Genomic DNA, 13,311 nt, shown 5'->3' on the forward strand with positions numbered 1-13,311 from the left:
AAAGCTTAGAGAACTGTTAGCCTGCAGTCATTCCCACATGGCTTAAGAGAGCCGTCACGGGACCAGCCAAGTCTGCGTTGCTCTGGGTCTGTTGTTGTTGAGACGCGGGGGTGGGTGAGGAGGTCGGAGGGCAGAAGAGCAAATGAAGATCATACTGTGAATCACAAAGGTGAAAAACCAGGGAAAGGCTGTAGGGAGCTTTCCAAGACACTGCACCGGTGGTTAGTGCAGCTTGCTGTTCGACAGTCGGTGTCAGCTTGCAGCCTTTATTTCTGGGTGTTGTTACTGTGGACTCAGAGGCTTGAAGATTTCCTGGGAGGTCCTTTGTGGGAGAGAAAGGCAGGGTGTGTTCTACATGCTGTCAGTGCTAATGTTAACAGTGTTACCTTTCCACACTTAATACGCAAGTATATTTCAGACAGTTGCTCCTGGTGGACAGGAGTTTTTCTCTGTCCTCAATACATTTCCCAGTTACTTAATAGGGCCATGTAGTTTCTCTAGAAATGATCACTCTGCCACCATAGTGCTGTTGGTGGAACTACTCAGCAAGTGGGCTTCTACCCTGGGTTCTGGTAATCTGATGGTAGTAGGAGTTTGGACATTGGAGTTGGAATTTATCCCCAGTGTGGCTATTGGATCCTATGTCCTGTGACTTTTCCCTTGCCATCTGTGCGATTCTCTTTGTACAAATGATAGCTAGCTAATGAAAATGAAGACTAGAGAATATTGGAATTATTGCTCGGTGTGACCTTGAGCCATACCTAACTCGAGTTAAGGGCGTACCCTAAAACCAAACCTATGCTCCTCGACTCGTTCTGGGAGAAAAATCAGCTGGATACTGAAACTTGAGTGGATTTCTGATTTTCCTCTTCTCTTGAAAAATGTAATTTACAAAAAATTTGAAGAAAGATTTATTTGAAAGGTGACTGACAGGAAGTGGGGGGAAGAGAGAGAATGAGTGAATGAATGAATGAAATCTTCCATTCACTGGTTGACTGCTCAGATGGCCACAACAGCCAGTTTGGGCCAGGGTGGAAGCAGAAGCTAGGGACCCCGTCTGGGCTTCCTATGTGGTGAGAGGGACTGAGCCGCTTCCAAGGCTCATTAGTAGGAAGGTAATAGGATGGGAAGTAGAGCAGCTGGGACTTGAACCAGTGCTCTGATGTGGGTGTGTCAAGCTGCAGCTTAACCACTGTGCCCTTACACCCACCCCAGCAGGCTTCCTTAAAGCCAATGGTAATTTGTAGTGATTATTATTCAAATATTGCCACAATTCTTCTCAAAAACACTTTCAAAAACATGTCTACAATTTCCCAAAAATGATAATTTGGGTTCAGGATTAACCAAGTACATGATTAAATGCTGGGTACTTGTTTTGGCTAAATATGCACCACACTACAGGATGAATCAAGATTTTTGGTCAGGGGGCCGGTGCTGTGGCATAGTGGGTAAGGCCGCCTCCTGCAGTTCCAGCATCCCACATGGGTGCCGGTTCAAGTCCCAGTTGCTCTCCTTCCCATCCAGCTTTCTTCTGTGGCCTACGAAAGCAGTAGAAGATGGCCCAGGCCCTTGGGCCCCTGCCCCCATGTGGGAGACCCCAAAGAAGCTCCTGGTCCTGGCTTCAGATTGGTGCAGCTCTGGCCATTGTGGCCCACTGGGGAGTGAACCAGCAGATGGAAGGCCTCTCTCTCTCTGCCTCTCTGTGTGTAACTCTGACTTTCAAATAAATAAATAAATCTTAAAAAAAAAAAAGACTCTTGGTCAGGAGCTACCAGAGAGGGGTGTGGGCTGCCTGCTGGGTGTGCCAGGCCTGTCCTGGGGACAGGACCACAGGACCCTGAACACGGCTGGCCCTGTCTCCTGATGCTGGAGAGAATGCGGGACTCCAAAGCGTTTATTCTTCTTAGGGCTGTTCCTTAGGGTCCACCCTGGCTCCTGGCTGTGCACTGAATTATGGAGCCCCAGCCCACAGTGTCACTCTATTTGCAAACAGGACCTTTAAGGAGGTGTTGAAGATGGAATGAGATCAAAGCTGGAGCCCCACTTCAGTGGGATGGATGGCTGTGTGAGAAGAGGGAGCGACATCTCTATCTCTCTCCCTCTCCCTCTCCCCCTCTCCCTCTCCCTCCCTCTCTCGCTCTCCCCCCTCCCCCTCTCCCCCCTCTCTCCTTCCTTCTTACTCCACCTCTCCCACCCCGCCCTGTGCCCCTTAAAACAAGAGAGACTGTGTGCATACACAGCCAGGAAGCAACCGTAAGCTGGCTGGGAGGAGAGGCCTTACCATAAACCAACCCCAAGGGTATGTGGGTATCGGCTGCCTGGAGTGAGTGTGAGAAGAGGGCTCTGTGGCATTTTGTTAGGCAGCCCTCAGACTAGTTCCCTCCCCCAAGGGTTCTCACAATGCAGCAGGTCCCTCCTCCCAGCGTGAGGCTTCCCCTTCCATGGTTTCTGTTACTGACAACCCTCATTCGAAAGTACTGATGGAAAATTCCAGAAATAATTCATCAATGGTAGGCTGTCATGGGTCCCCTCAGTGTGATGCAGTCCTGCAGCCCAGCTCTGCTGGGTGCAGGATGGTTCCCCAGCTGAGATAACTACATCTAGATCCAGAGAGAACAAGGGCGTATAACCTTTCTTACAGCATGCTGCAATGGCTCTGTTCGTTACTGTTCATCTTCTTACCGTGCTTAATTTTGTCAGAGTTCTGTGCGAGTAGGAAGGAACGTCATGTACCCAGGCTCTGGTAGTGTGTGTGGTTTTCACCCTCCAGTAGGGTCTTGGAAGAAATCCCCGGCAGGTGAGGGGGTTCGTTTATTGGCATTTCTGTATGAAGCCTCCAAGAGATCTGTGATTCTCAGCTGTAACTGCTCTCCGCTCCCTCCCCGAGCATGCTTCTGGACATGTCCCAGCAAGTCGCCACTGCGTGGTGTTCAGGCCCCTGGAACGATGGTGCTTGCTCATTGAACCACCCCAATGGGGAATGCTTGAGGCCCTTGAAGTTCTTGCACACTTGGGGGCTACGTCCATACAGCTTCCTGTGGCTTTCTTACCTCCCCTGTTGGCCTCCTTTGACCCAGCTTGCATGAGGCTTAGGTCGGATGAAGACAAGGCCAGCTGAGCTCTGTGCTTGGTACCCTTGTGCTGTTTGACTCTGTACTTGGTTCTGCATTTGGTCCCCTGTGCGTAACGCCCTTCTTGCTAGGATTTTTTTCTGCTAAGGGATGACTTTGCAAACGAACCTCCATTCACTCACGTGCACCCCATCAGTATATGGACATCGAATGTCAGGCTTTGAATCGGGCTCAAGGTCTTCTGTGTAAGTTAGTGCTCTGTGCTGGATGCGTGGATGTCCTTTGCCCCACATGGCTGTGTTGAAATTCAGGCCCCCAGTGTGATGATACAAGGATGTGTGGCCTTTTGGGGAGTGGATTTGGTCATGAGGGTAGAATCTTCATGAATAGGATTAGTGCCCTTACAAAGAGACCATTGTAGGGCTGGGTGTCTGTGACACCAGCATCCCATACGTGCACCAGTTTGTGTCTAGGCTGCTCCACTTCCGATCTAGCTTCCTGCCAATGCGCCTGGGAAAGCAGCACAGTTGGCCCTGGTCATTGGGCTCCTGTACCCACATGGGACACCTGGTCGAAGCTCCTGGCTTCAGCCTGGCCCAGCCCTGGCTGTTGGGGCTACTTGGGGAGTGAGCCCACAGACTGAAGATCTCTGTCTCTTTATAACTATGCCTTTTAAATATAGTGAACAAATCTTTTTAAAAAAAGAGGCATTTGCTGTAGCACTCAAGTGCCTGGTTTGGGCTGAGCATTGAGGCACAGTGAGTTAAGCCACAGCTTGGGACTTGCACGTTCTTACATCAGAGTGCCTGTTCGAGTCTTGGCTGCTGCACTTCCTGTCCAACTGCTGGCTTCAGCCCGGCCCAGCCCTGGCTCTTGCAGCCATTTGGAGAATGAATTAGTAAAAGGAAGATCTTTGTTTTTTTCTCAGTCTCTGCTACTCTGCCTTTTATAATTAATATTAAAAATGATGGAAATTCTGTTAAAGTCCCCGCTTGGGTTGACGGCATCCCATCTTACTTACGGTGCCTGTTTCGAGTTCTGGCTCTTCGTCTTCTGACCCGAGTTTTCTGCTAACACCCACCATGGGAGGAAGCAGCTGGTGGCCTAAGGAGCTGAGCTCCTGCCTCCCATGTGGGAGGCCTGCATTGAGTTCCTGGTTCCTGGCTCCGGCCTGGGCCACCCCTGGCTGTTCCAGGCATTTAGGGAGTGAACCAGCAGCAAGAAGAACTTGCTCTGTCTCTCTGCCTTTCAAATCAAATGAAAATAAATAACAATAATAAAGAAAGAGACCTCAGAGCTGCCTCCACACATCTGCCCTGCGGAGCGCAGGGTCAGAGAAGACGCAGTGGAGCAGCCCCGACACTGGGTCAGCCGGCGTGCTGACGTTTGCTCTGCTCAGCCTCCAGACGTCAGACATGAATTTCTGTTGTTGAGAAACCATGCTCTCTGTGGCATTCCGTTGCAGCTGCCCAAACTGATGAGGGTAATCCACTAAGAAGTTGAGGGGTGGCCTGAGCTTGGAGCTGTTACTCCCAGGCCTACCTGCAGCCACATTGTCAGCAGCCTCTCTGTAGTTCGGCCAGTTGGACCTCTTTGGTGCATTGATCTTAGCTCAGCTCAAAGGACAGAATCTCTGATTGCCTGGAGGGGAAAATTCTATGCACAACTGCCTACCTTGCACAGGTGTCTGGTCTTGCTTGGAAAGTTAAACCTAGAGGAATTGGTTACTTACTAGTTATTACCCATTGCCTGACATTCCTCCTCTTAGAACAGATACCACTGAGGAATGAGGGCCGTGCAGGAGATGAATAGAGCGTTTGCTCTGTGCTCCTCAGTCCTCTGTCGAGGGCCCTGGGAATGAGATAAACCAAACACAGATGAACTGGAGAAAACATACCAACTTAATTAATATAAATATCAGGAGCTGTGTTAAGGAACTGAAGGCTGAACGCATTTTTGTAGTGGGTTTGATGAAGAGTAGAGAACTGCATTAGGTCAAGGGTGTGAGTACAGGGTAATGACCTGGGGGAAGCTTAGGGGAGCCTGTTCATTCAGGCTGCTGTCAGATCTGAGAGCCCCTTTGCTGGGTATGGTGGAGGCACCGCTCCCATGAGGGTCTTAGGATAGCTCCTGCTGTCCTCTCTGGCCTCCCAGCTCCTGCTGTTTCTCTCATTCCTTCAGCTTAAAAATTCTGGATGCCACATTTTGGGTGTCATGGGATAGTGGGACAGAGGGGAGAGACCCACAGAGATTGTCCACGTGCTGGTTCCCTCCCTAGATGTCTGCAACAGCCAGGAGCCAAGAACTGAGTCCAGGTCTCCTCTGGGGACATCATCTGCTGCTTCCCCGGGTACACGTTAGCAGGAAGCCGGAATCGGATGAGATGCAGGCTTCTTACCCGCTACCCCCAATAGCCATCCCAAGAGCTTCACATCCGGTCTCCCGTCAGGCAGTGAAGTAGGGGTGACTTAAAGTAACGCTGCCACTTAATGTTTTCTCTCCCAGTCAGTGCTGACCAAGTCTTTCAAATCAAACTCAGACATTATCTACCAAGAAAATGAATAAAGAGGAGATTCCCGTTTGACTAATCCATTACAAATTCCCTAAGGTGAGAAATGTCTGTGTACAAAACAGATGCAGTGTTCACTTTTCATCACTTCACTGTGCCTGGTAATACAGGAAAGAGTATCTGATAGTTAATTTGTTGATGCTAAGTTAGCACTATGTCTTTTTCTTTGTCCTTGGAACAGCAATAATTACCACTTGCCTTGTAGGTCATTGTCAGTTGAACTCTTTAAATTCTAGGCTATTTTGCCATAAACTCTGGTCTTTCTATGGGGTTCATTCCTACTTTGTTCGATTTTAGTCTGTTTAAGGTACTTGTATAGATTAAGTACATTTGTATAGTCTACAGAATCAGGTCAAAATCATTTACAGTAAATTTTTCCATATTAATAGTGGTAGGATTCTGAGACTTGGCTCTTGAGGACTATCCAATCATGTAAGAATGCTAGGATTTCTCTGAGAGGTAGCTTCTCCAGGCCCATCATCTCATTACCCACTGGACCAGTACCCTGTCTGAGGCCCACAGTAAAATGTTACATGAAACCATCAGGATTTTTTTTTTTTGTCTTCAAGAGAAATTTATATTTATGGCTGTGGGGAAAGTTAAGGTCTCATGCACCTGCTCTCCAAAAGGCCAATGCCTGATTTTCAAGAGATGTTATCACAAATGCTGTTTTTTATGGTGAGAATTGATGTTCAGAAGGAATGATGGCACAAAAAAAGGGTGACCAGCATTGTGGTGCAGTGGGTTAACACCCTGGTCTGAAGTGCCGGCATCCCCTAGGGGCGCCAGTTCTAGTCCCAGCTCCTCTTCCGGTCCAGCTCTCTGTTATTGAAATTGGAGATGACCCCCTTAAAATCTACACTAAAAATGTGGCCCTTTAAAGTTCTCCAGAAACACCATCTGGGGTGCCACATATGCTACCAGAATTTGGGGTGCCATGCGATATCACCATATACTTATTAATAAATCCCTGATATGAATAAGCCTGAGAGGGTTCTTGCCTAATATTTAGAGAAGAATTCTAAATACCAGCGGTGTGATACATTTTGATCCTTTATTTAGTGAGAAAGATGCATAGGAGAATGAGAACTTTATTTGAGAGAGAGGTAAATATGGGTTCATATCAAGCATCAGGAACCAGCCACGTGAAGGAGCATCCAGGCCAGGAAGCCTAGGGTGGGTGGTGCAGGGCTACAGCAAGACCCCTCCTGGCAAGAGGCCAGGGCCAAAGAGAAGGGCCGGACACACCGTGTCCCAGGCTTTTAACCCACTTCCAAAGGGGTGTGGTTAATTAACCTGATTGGCTGGTGGGCACCCAGGTGTGGCCAGGTGGGGGCATGAAGTCACACAGGGGTGTGGTGAAGGTATCAGGAAGTGAGGTCATACAGGGGTGTGGCAAAGGAGTGGTCTTCCAGCTCACAAACATAGTTGATTTTAGCCTGTATGCCTGCCTACTTTACTATGGCTTGGGAAAGCAGTAGAAGATGACCCAAATTCTTGGGCCCTTGCACCTGCGTGGGGGACCAGAAGAAGCTCCTTGCTTCGGATTGGCGCAGCTCCAGCCGTTGTGGCCATCTGGGGAGTGAACCAGCGGATGGAAGACCTCTCTCTGTCTCTTCCTCTCTCTCTGTAACTCTTTCAAATAAATTAAATCTTTAACAACAACAAAAAAAATGGATGAGTCACTGCAGAGAGGTTCTCTGTAATTCTGCTCATTTAAAAGGCAGATTGGTCATTCTAAGAGGTTAAATCTAACCAGCACCTTTCAACCCAGAACATGTGGGCTGGACTGATGCTGGGGTGGCAGGTTCAAGTTAGTGTTAAGACAGTTAACTGGGAAGCAGGCAGGCTGAGATTTCTCCTTAAATAAGCAAACCAAACCCTGTTCTGTATGAACAGCAAAACTCAATCTTGAATATTAAGAATTGTGAGCTGGGGGTCTGCATTGTGCTGCCGTGGGTTAATCTGCCACTGGGTCACCAGCACCCCATATGAGTGCCAGCTGAATCCTGGCTGATAGATTTCTCATTCATCTCCCTGCTAATGTGCCTGGGAAAGCAGTGGAACATGGCCCAAGTGCTTGGGCCCCTGCCCCCACATAGAGGGTCAAGATGGCCTGGCCCAGCCATTTGGGAGGTAAACCAGTGGATGGAAGATCTCTTTTGCTCTGTGTTTTTACAACTCTGCCTTTAAAAAAAAATAAAATAGATCTTAAAGAAAAAAAAAAGCTAATTCCAACTAAGCTTTGGTAGGAAGTTTCTCAATTATCCAAGCGCTCATCTATAGCCAACCAAGTAAACGCTTTGCCTCCAAGTTCAGCCTGCACAAGTTCACAGCTCGTGATGCTACAGCAATACCCTGGGAACCTTTCCAGTGTCCAGCGCTGCCACACTGATGAGTTCTTCAACGTGCGAGTAAATGCTGCTAATTTTGGCTGAAGATCATCTTTAAGCAGTGTTAAAAATACACTGCTCCTTGCTAAGACAATGAGGCCAACTTTGTTGGGGACTGTTGAGTAGGACAGGGCTCCTGCGGTAGGGGTTTGCTGTAGGAAGGACAGATGGGTTCAACTCTGAATGGAACAAGGAAAACTGGGGGCCGAGGAAGCCGGATGGGGAGTTGGTGGTCAGAGCAGGACCAGGAGGGGAGGGCAATGCCTGCTGACATCCCCTGCCAGGAGTCTTCATGAAGTCAGGCGTGGTGGGGAGAGCACTGGGGACAGCAGGCTTGAAGCTGGTCAGATTGGGAGGTGGAGGCTTCTTGCTGGAACTGGTCTGTTCTTGCATGCGATGCCTGAGGGCTGAACTGGAAACCAGTCTCTGTCACTAGTGCATTTGAAATACCCATTTGCACATTATGGTTGCGAAGAATGCAGGGTCTTTGCCAGGAACTGGAGGAATATGCACAGACCTGAATGACATTTCTTCTTTGAAATAGATTGTCCTTTTATACAAAGAGCACACATTACTCTCCTAATAGCAATGATAAGAAAAATCTTGATCTTCAATACATTTCGCTATTCAACAGGGCAGGTGCTTGGTGCAGTGGTTATGGGGCCACTAGGGATGCCCTTATTGCGTTTTCCTCTGTCCCACAGTGACCATGGCAGGTGTGGTTCCAGTCCTGGCTCTGCTTCCTGCTCCAGCTTCCTGCTAATGTATACCCTGAGAGGGGGGGTGAGCCAGGGAGGAGGAGAACTCTGTATCTGCCTTTCAAATTAAGAAAAAAGAAAACAAAATTAAAAAAAGAAAACAACCAACTAGTAGCAACAACTGCCCAAGGAAAGCTTAGATTCCGTTCTCAATTCACTTCTGAGATGGGAATAATTTTTGGAAGTTGCCAGGATAGAACTGTTGATTCCTGGAAGGTATCTTGTTTTTTGAGGGGGAAGGAGAGGCTGTCGGGTGGAAAGAGCCTTGCGTATTTGCACCAGGCCTGAGTTAGGTGTGAGTCTAATTCCCAGGCCAAACATCAAGACCAGTTCCTGGGGGCCGGTGGGAGGATTCCAGGAAGAACTTTCCGCGTGTGTAGAATGTTTGTTTAGAAAGCAGCAGGGATCATCTGATAAGCCGGGTCCCTGCTTGTCATTTTTGTGATGTAAATGAAACCAGTGGTAAAGTGGAAAGGGCAGATCAGCCAAAAGATGATTTTTTTTTTTTTTTGAGATGGATTTGCATGAGAAAGCAAACAAGTTTCTGTTCTGCAACACCCACCTGCCCAGCCTCGCTCCTTTGGATGTTTATTGGGACCGAGTGGGAGGAAAGTGGAGACTGGGGGGAGGTGAGGGTGGTGGTGGGGGTGGGGAAACCTCACTTTGGCCTCCAGGGTTCCACTGCTGACCTCCAGGCATCAGTGAGGATTTGGACTGCGGGCGGGCCTTGGCGGCTCTCCCAGGACCACAGACTTCGAAATCTCCAGCTTCGCATTCCAGAATGATTTTGCTTTCTCATTGCTCATCAGGACTTGACCCAAAAGGTCCTTACTTTTTACATGTGCGTACAGATAATTGAGAACAAAGCCAGCTCTTAAGCACAACAAAATAAACACAAATATGCACTTTGGAAAAGAGTCCCCGGAGAAGCTTCTAGTGGGAGTCCCGTTTGACGGACGTGGAAAACGAGATCTGCTGGACATCAGGCGAGGCAAAACCGGGATCCATTGTTGTTCTGAAAGGCAGCCATTTCTCTCCAAGAGAATGTGTGCACCACGTTTTATTAAGAAATTACACCTTGCCTCCTGTTTCCTGTCTCTTTCGCGTGCTGGCCATGGCAAGCAGGTTGAACAGATGTGAAGAGAGAATTAATACCAGTCTTGGGAACACGGAGACGAAATATTTCTTTGGAAAGACCTGCCTTTGTGTTCCATTACTTCCATCTGATAGTGGCAGAGGCTGCATTAGGGAAATGATTTACACGGCACAGGCTGTCTGTCCAGGCTTGGAGCCCTTTTGTAATTTGAAAAACGTGGAGGGGAATTTAATAATTTTCCTAGGACTTGGCAGGAGGTTTAACATCTTGCTTTGAACGGAGATCACTGCGTTTGTTTTCCTGTTATCAATTCACCTTGGCGAGGATTTTTTTTCCCACCTTCTAGAATCCTTCCTAGCTGCTACAGCATTCATCTCCGGGCAACACCAACTCTGGCCTCTGAGAAAGCCAGGAAAGCAGTCAAAGCCCAAGTCTATAGGATTAGCACATTAGGAAGAATAAAGAGAGGCTTTCAGGCTCTTTCCTCGATGATATTTATCACATTTTTCACGATTGACTCTAATAACAGTGCAGAGATAAAGTAGGCTTTGATGCATCTCGCTGTATAGGCGATTTTACTGCCAGGGCCCTAAGAAATCCAGGAGATGAAATGCGTACTTCTCCCCTCTCGCGGATTTTATTAGTCTTCGAAAATGGGAGGTGTGTGTGTGTGTGTGTGTGTGTGTGTGTTGGGGGAGACTCTTTCTACCAAAGTGGGCTTGCATTTTCTGTCTGTTATGCTAATGTATGCATCGAAAGCTGGTGCTGAGGGCGGATCTCCAATTAAGACAAATGAGGCACGTTGAATCTCTCCCCCAGGGCACAGCAGGGGTGCTGGCAAAATCTACTTTATTCTTTTCTGTCAGGCCTGCACTGGAAACAAAAGCATGAAAATTCAACACATCCACTTACAGAATAATAAAGGCTGTTGTTTAAAGCGTGAAGGGTTTTGGCACCCTTCTGGGGCCTTATGCAAATCGCGGCTCCTCTCAACTGCTACCCCGCCGTCGGTCTTGGAAATTAAAGATGTACTTGGTCGGTTAACAGCTGAAAGGAGAGGAGCCTGAAACTCAATTAGATTTGTATTAAGCAAATAAATCAGGACTGACTGATATTGGCTAAACTCGAATGCATTATGGGCTGACAGTAATTCTAATTTGATTGACAAATATATGTGCTGTGTTATTAACCTAAATGAAAGATGAGAATCTCTCTCTGGTTTTTGGAAAGGATTTTGTTCCAGCAGACAGTCCTCTCCTCCTTTGCAACTTCCCAAAACAAATCAACAGAGACCCCTGGCTTGCTGCGCTGGCCCAACATATGCCAAGGAGCATAGGAAATGGAGTTTCTGTTGCGTGCTAAGAGTTTCAGATAAAATGATTGTTCTGGAAGGCATTTGTTTTCATCGATTGCTGGGTGTAAGATACCATCTCATCATGTTATTTATCTGGTGGAGTGAAGCTCACCAAGTGCTGTTTTTACTGTGTACGGGACAGGAACGCTCGGCCTGGCAGGCTTGGTTCTCTACTTGGGTCCCTACAGCGCCTGCTCCCTTCCTACAGGAGGGTGACTTGGAGGGGAGCTGCAAAGGAGGTTCCAAGACTCCATCCAATCCTGCACAGGTTGGAGGGGAAAAACACCTTCCCACCAAAAGCAGCCGCGTGTCGGTGTGTGGGTACGTGAATGGGGATGCTCCCTGGTGAGAAGTTGGATTTATTGTGCACCTCACTCCCTGGCTCTGTTTACATTTTGGGAATTCAGAGAAATTGAAGTAGCTCCATCGATAGCTAAATGCTATCGTAGTACTTTCCTTTGCTTCTAACCATCTCTTATTTTCCTTGCCTTTCCTCCTCGTTACCAGATGACAGCTCATTGCTATCTTTCAATTATCTTTCCTTTTTTTTTTCTTCCTGGCTCTACTTGCCAAATCCTGCCGCGTTTTGCTCTGTGTCGGTGCCAGGAGTTGTCTCTCTTTGTCTTCGCAAACCTGCCCACACCTTGGCCCCTGTGTGGGCTGCTCAGAGCTCCTGCCAGTACCTGCTCTTCAGGCTCCCAAACCTGGATCTCCTCTGTTTGCTTGGTTGAATCAGTCTCCCGGACACCCACGCCCAAAGACTCTTCTCTGTACTGGTGAATAATAGCTTCGTGGATGCTGAGACTCAAGTTGAATGCCGCAGAATGAAACTTGGTGAAGCACTATCAAGTTGTGCAGGCCTTTTTTTTTTTTTTTTTTTTTTAAGGAAGATTGATTTGTTTGAAAGGCAGACTGAGGGGGTGGCCAATAGGGAAAAAGAGAGATCGAGGTCTTCCATCCACTGATTGACTCCCTACATGGCTGCAAAGGCTAGGGTTGGGCCAAGCTGAAGCCAGGAGCTTGGAACATCTTCTGGGTTTCCCATGTGGGTGAGGGGACCCAGGCACTTGGGCCATCATCTAGTCCTTCCTAGGAGCACTACTGGGGAGCTGGATCGGAGGCACAGCAACCAGGACTGGAGCTGTGCTCAGGGAGGGTACCAGCAGTAAAAGCAGCGGCTTCACCCACAGCATCACAACACAGGGCCCACTGAACACAACTTTGTCCCACACGGCTTAAGTTCCCTACTTTCAACTTTTCCAGGGTTGCCCTTCTTGCCTGCTCTTCTGCTGCTGTGTAGCTGGACTCCTTTGCTGCCTCCCCCTTGGCTGGCTTTGGCCCTCTTCCTTGCCTCTTCTGCTGAAATGGACCTGTGAAATCACTTGCTAAACTTCAGCATCTCTCCTGGCACTCCCGTGCAATCGGCTCAGGCCCCTGCCTCCTGCCTCCTGTGGGTGGAGGGTGTCCTTGTTCCACAACATCGCTGGCCTTGGGGATGGGTCAGCTGGGCACAGGGACGCTGAAAGGGTTTGAAAAACCTGTTTGGGGCAGACTTTGCAGCTGTCCCTGAAGTAGGTCATGAGACCTCATGTGAGAGTTGCCCTCCCCTACGCCCAGGGGAAAGGAGTTTTCTGAGCTGCACAGGCTCTGGGCTGCTCAGGAATGCAAACCAACAGGCCTTGCTGTTGGCCCACTGCGCTCACAGACCTCTTCTCTTCTCTCCCACTCTCCATTTTTGGAACCCAGTGATCCCTGCAGGCTTCATTCCTGGGGAAGGGCTCCAGGGCTGTGAGAAGCTTCCAGAAGTGGCAATGCTTGGAGCTTGTTCATCTGCTCTGGGTGGAGGTGCCGCAGGCAAGGACCCCTGGACAGATGGCAGGAAAGCCTGCTTTGCGTCCCCTACAGCATGTCATCACCCCACTGTTTCAGGCTTGGGACGATTCCTAATGTTCTGTCCTGTGAGATGGAGTATGACTTCAGGAAGGATTTGTTGATGCCTCTTGAGTTTTCCATTTTGCTTTCCCCACTTAAGAGCAGTAATGTCAGAGATCTTTGATCCTCACCAGAGGC

General features: G+C 48.6%; 1 long non-coding RNA gene across 13 annotated transcripts in view; it reads left to right on the forward strand.

Moving 5' to 3' along the window:
* Positions 1 to 13,311, forward strand: part of LOC138850050 (uncharacterized) — a 111,118-nt gene that overhangs the window by 12,255 nt on the left and 85,552 nt on the right. Inside the window, exon 3 of one of the 13 annotated variants that reach the window (XR_016235295.1) lies at positions 12,505 to 12,525. The exons of 10 other annotated variants lie outside the window; for them this stretch is intronic. This is a non-coding gene — a long non-coding RNA (uncharacterized LOC138850050). Of the gene's footprint in view, positions 1 to 1,524; positions 1,680 to 5,576; positions 5,596 to 12,504; positions 12,526 to 13,311 lie in introns of those variants that run through there. 2 more of the 13 variants (XR_016235297.1, XR_016235292.1) reach the window with 2 other exon arrangements.

The sequence above is a fragment of the Oryctolagus cuniculus genome, chromosome 6, assembly GCF_051225735.1.
Source record: "Oryctolagus cuniculus isolate XC-2025 breed Fujian yellow rabbit chromosome 6, ASM5122573v1, whole genome shotgun sequence".
NCBI lineage: Eukaryota > Metazoa > Chordata > Mammalia > Lagomorpha > Leporidae > Oryctolagus > Oryctolagus cuniculus.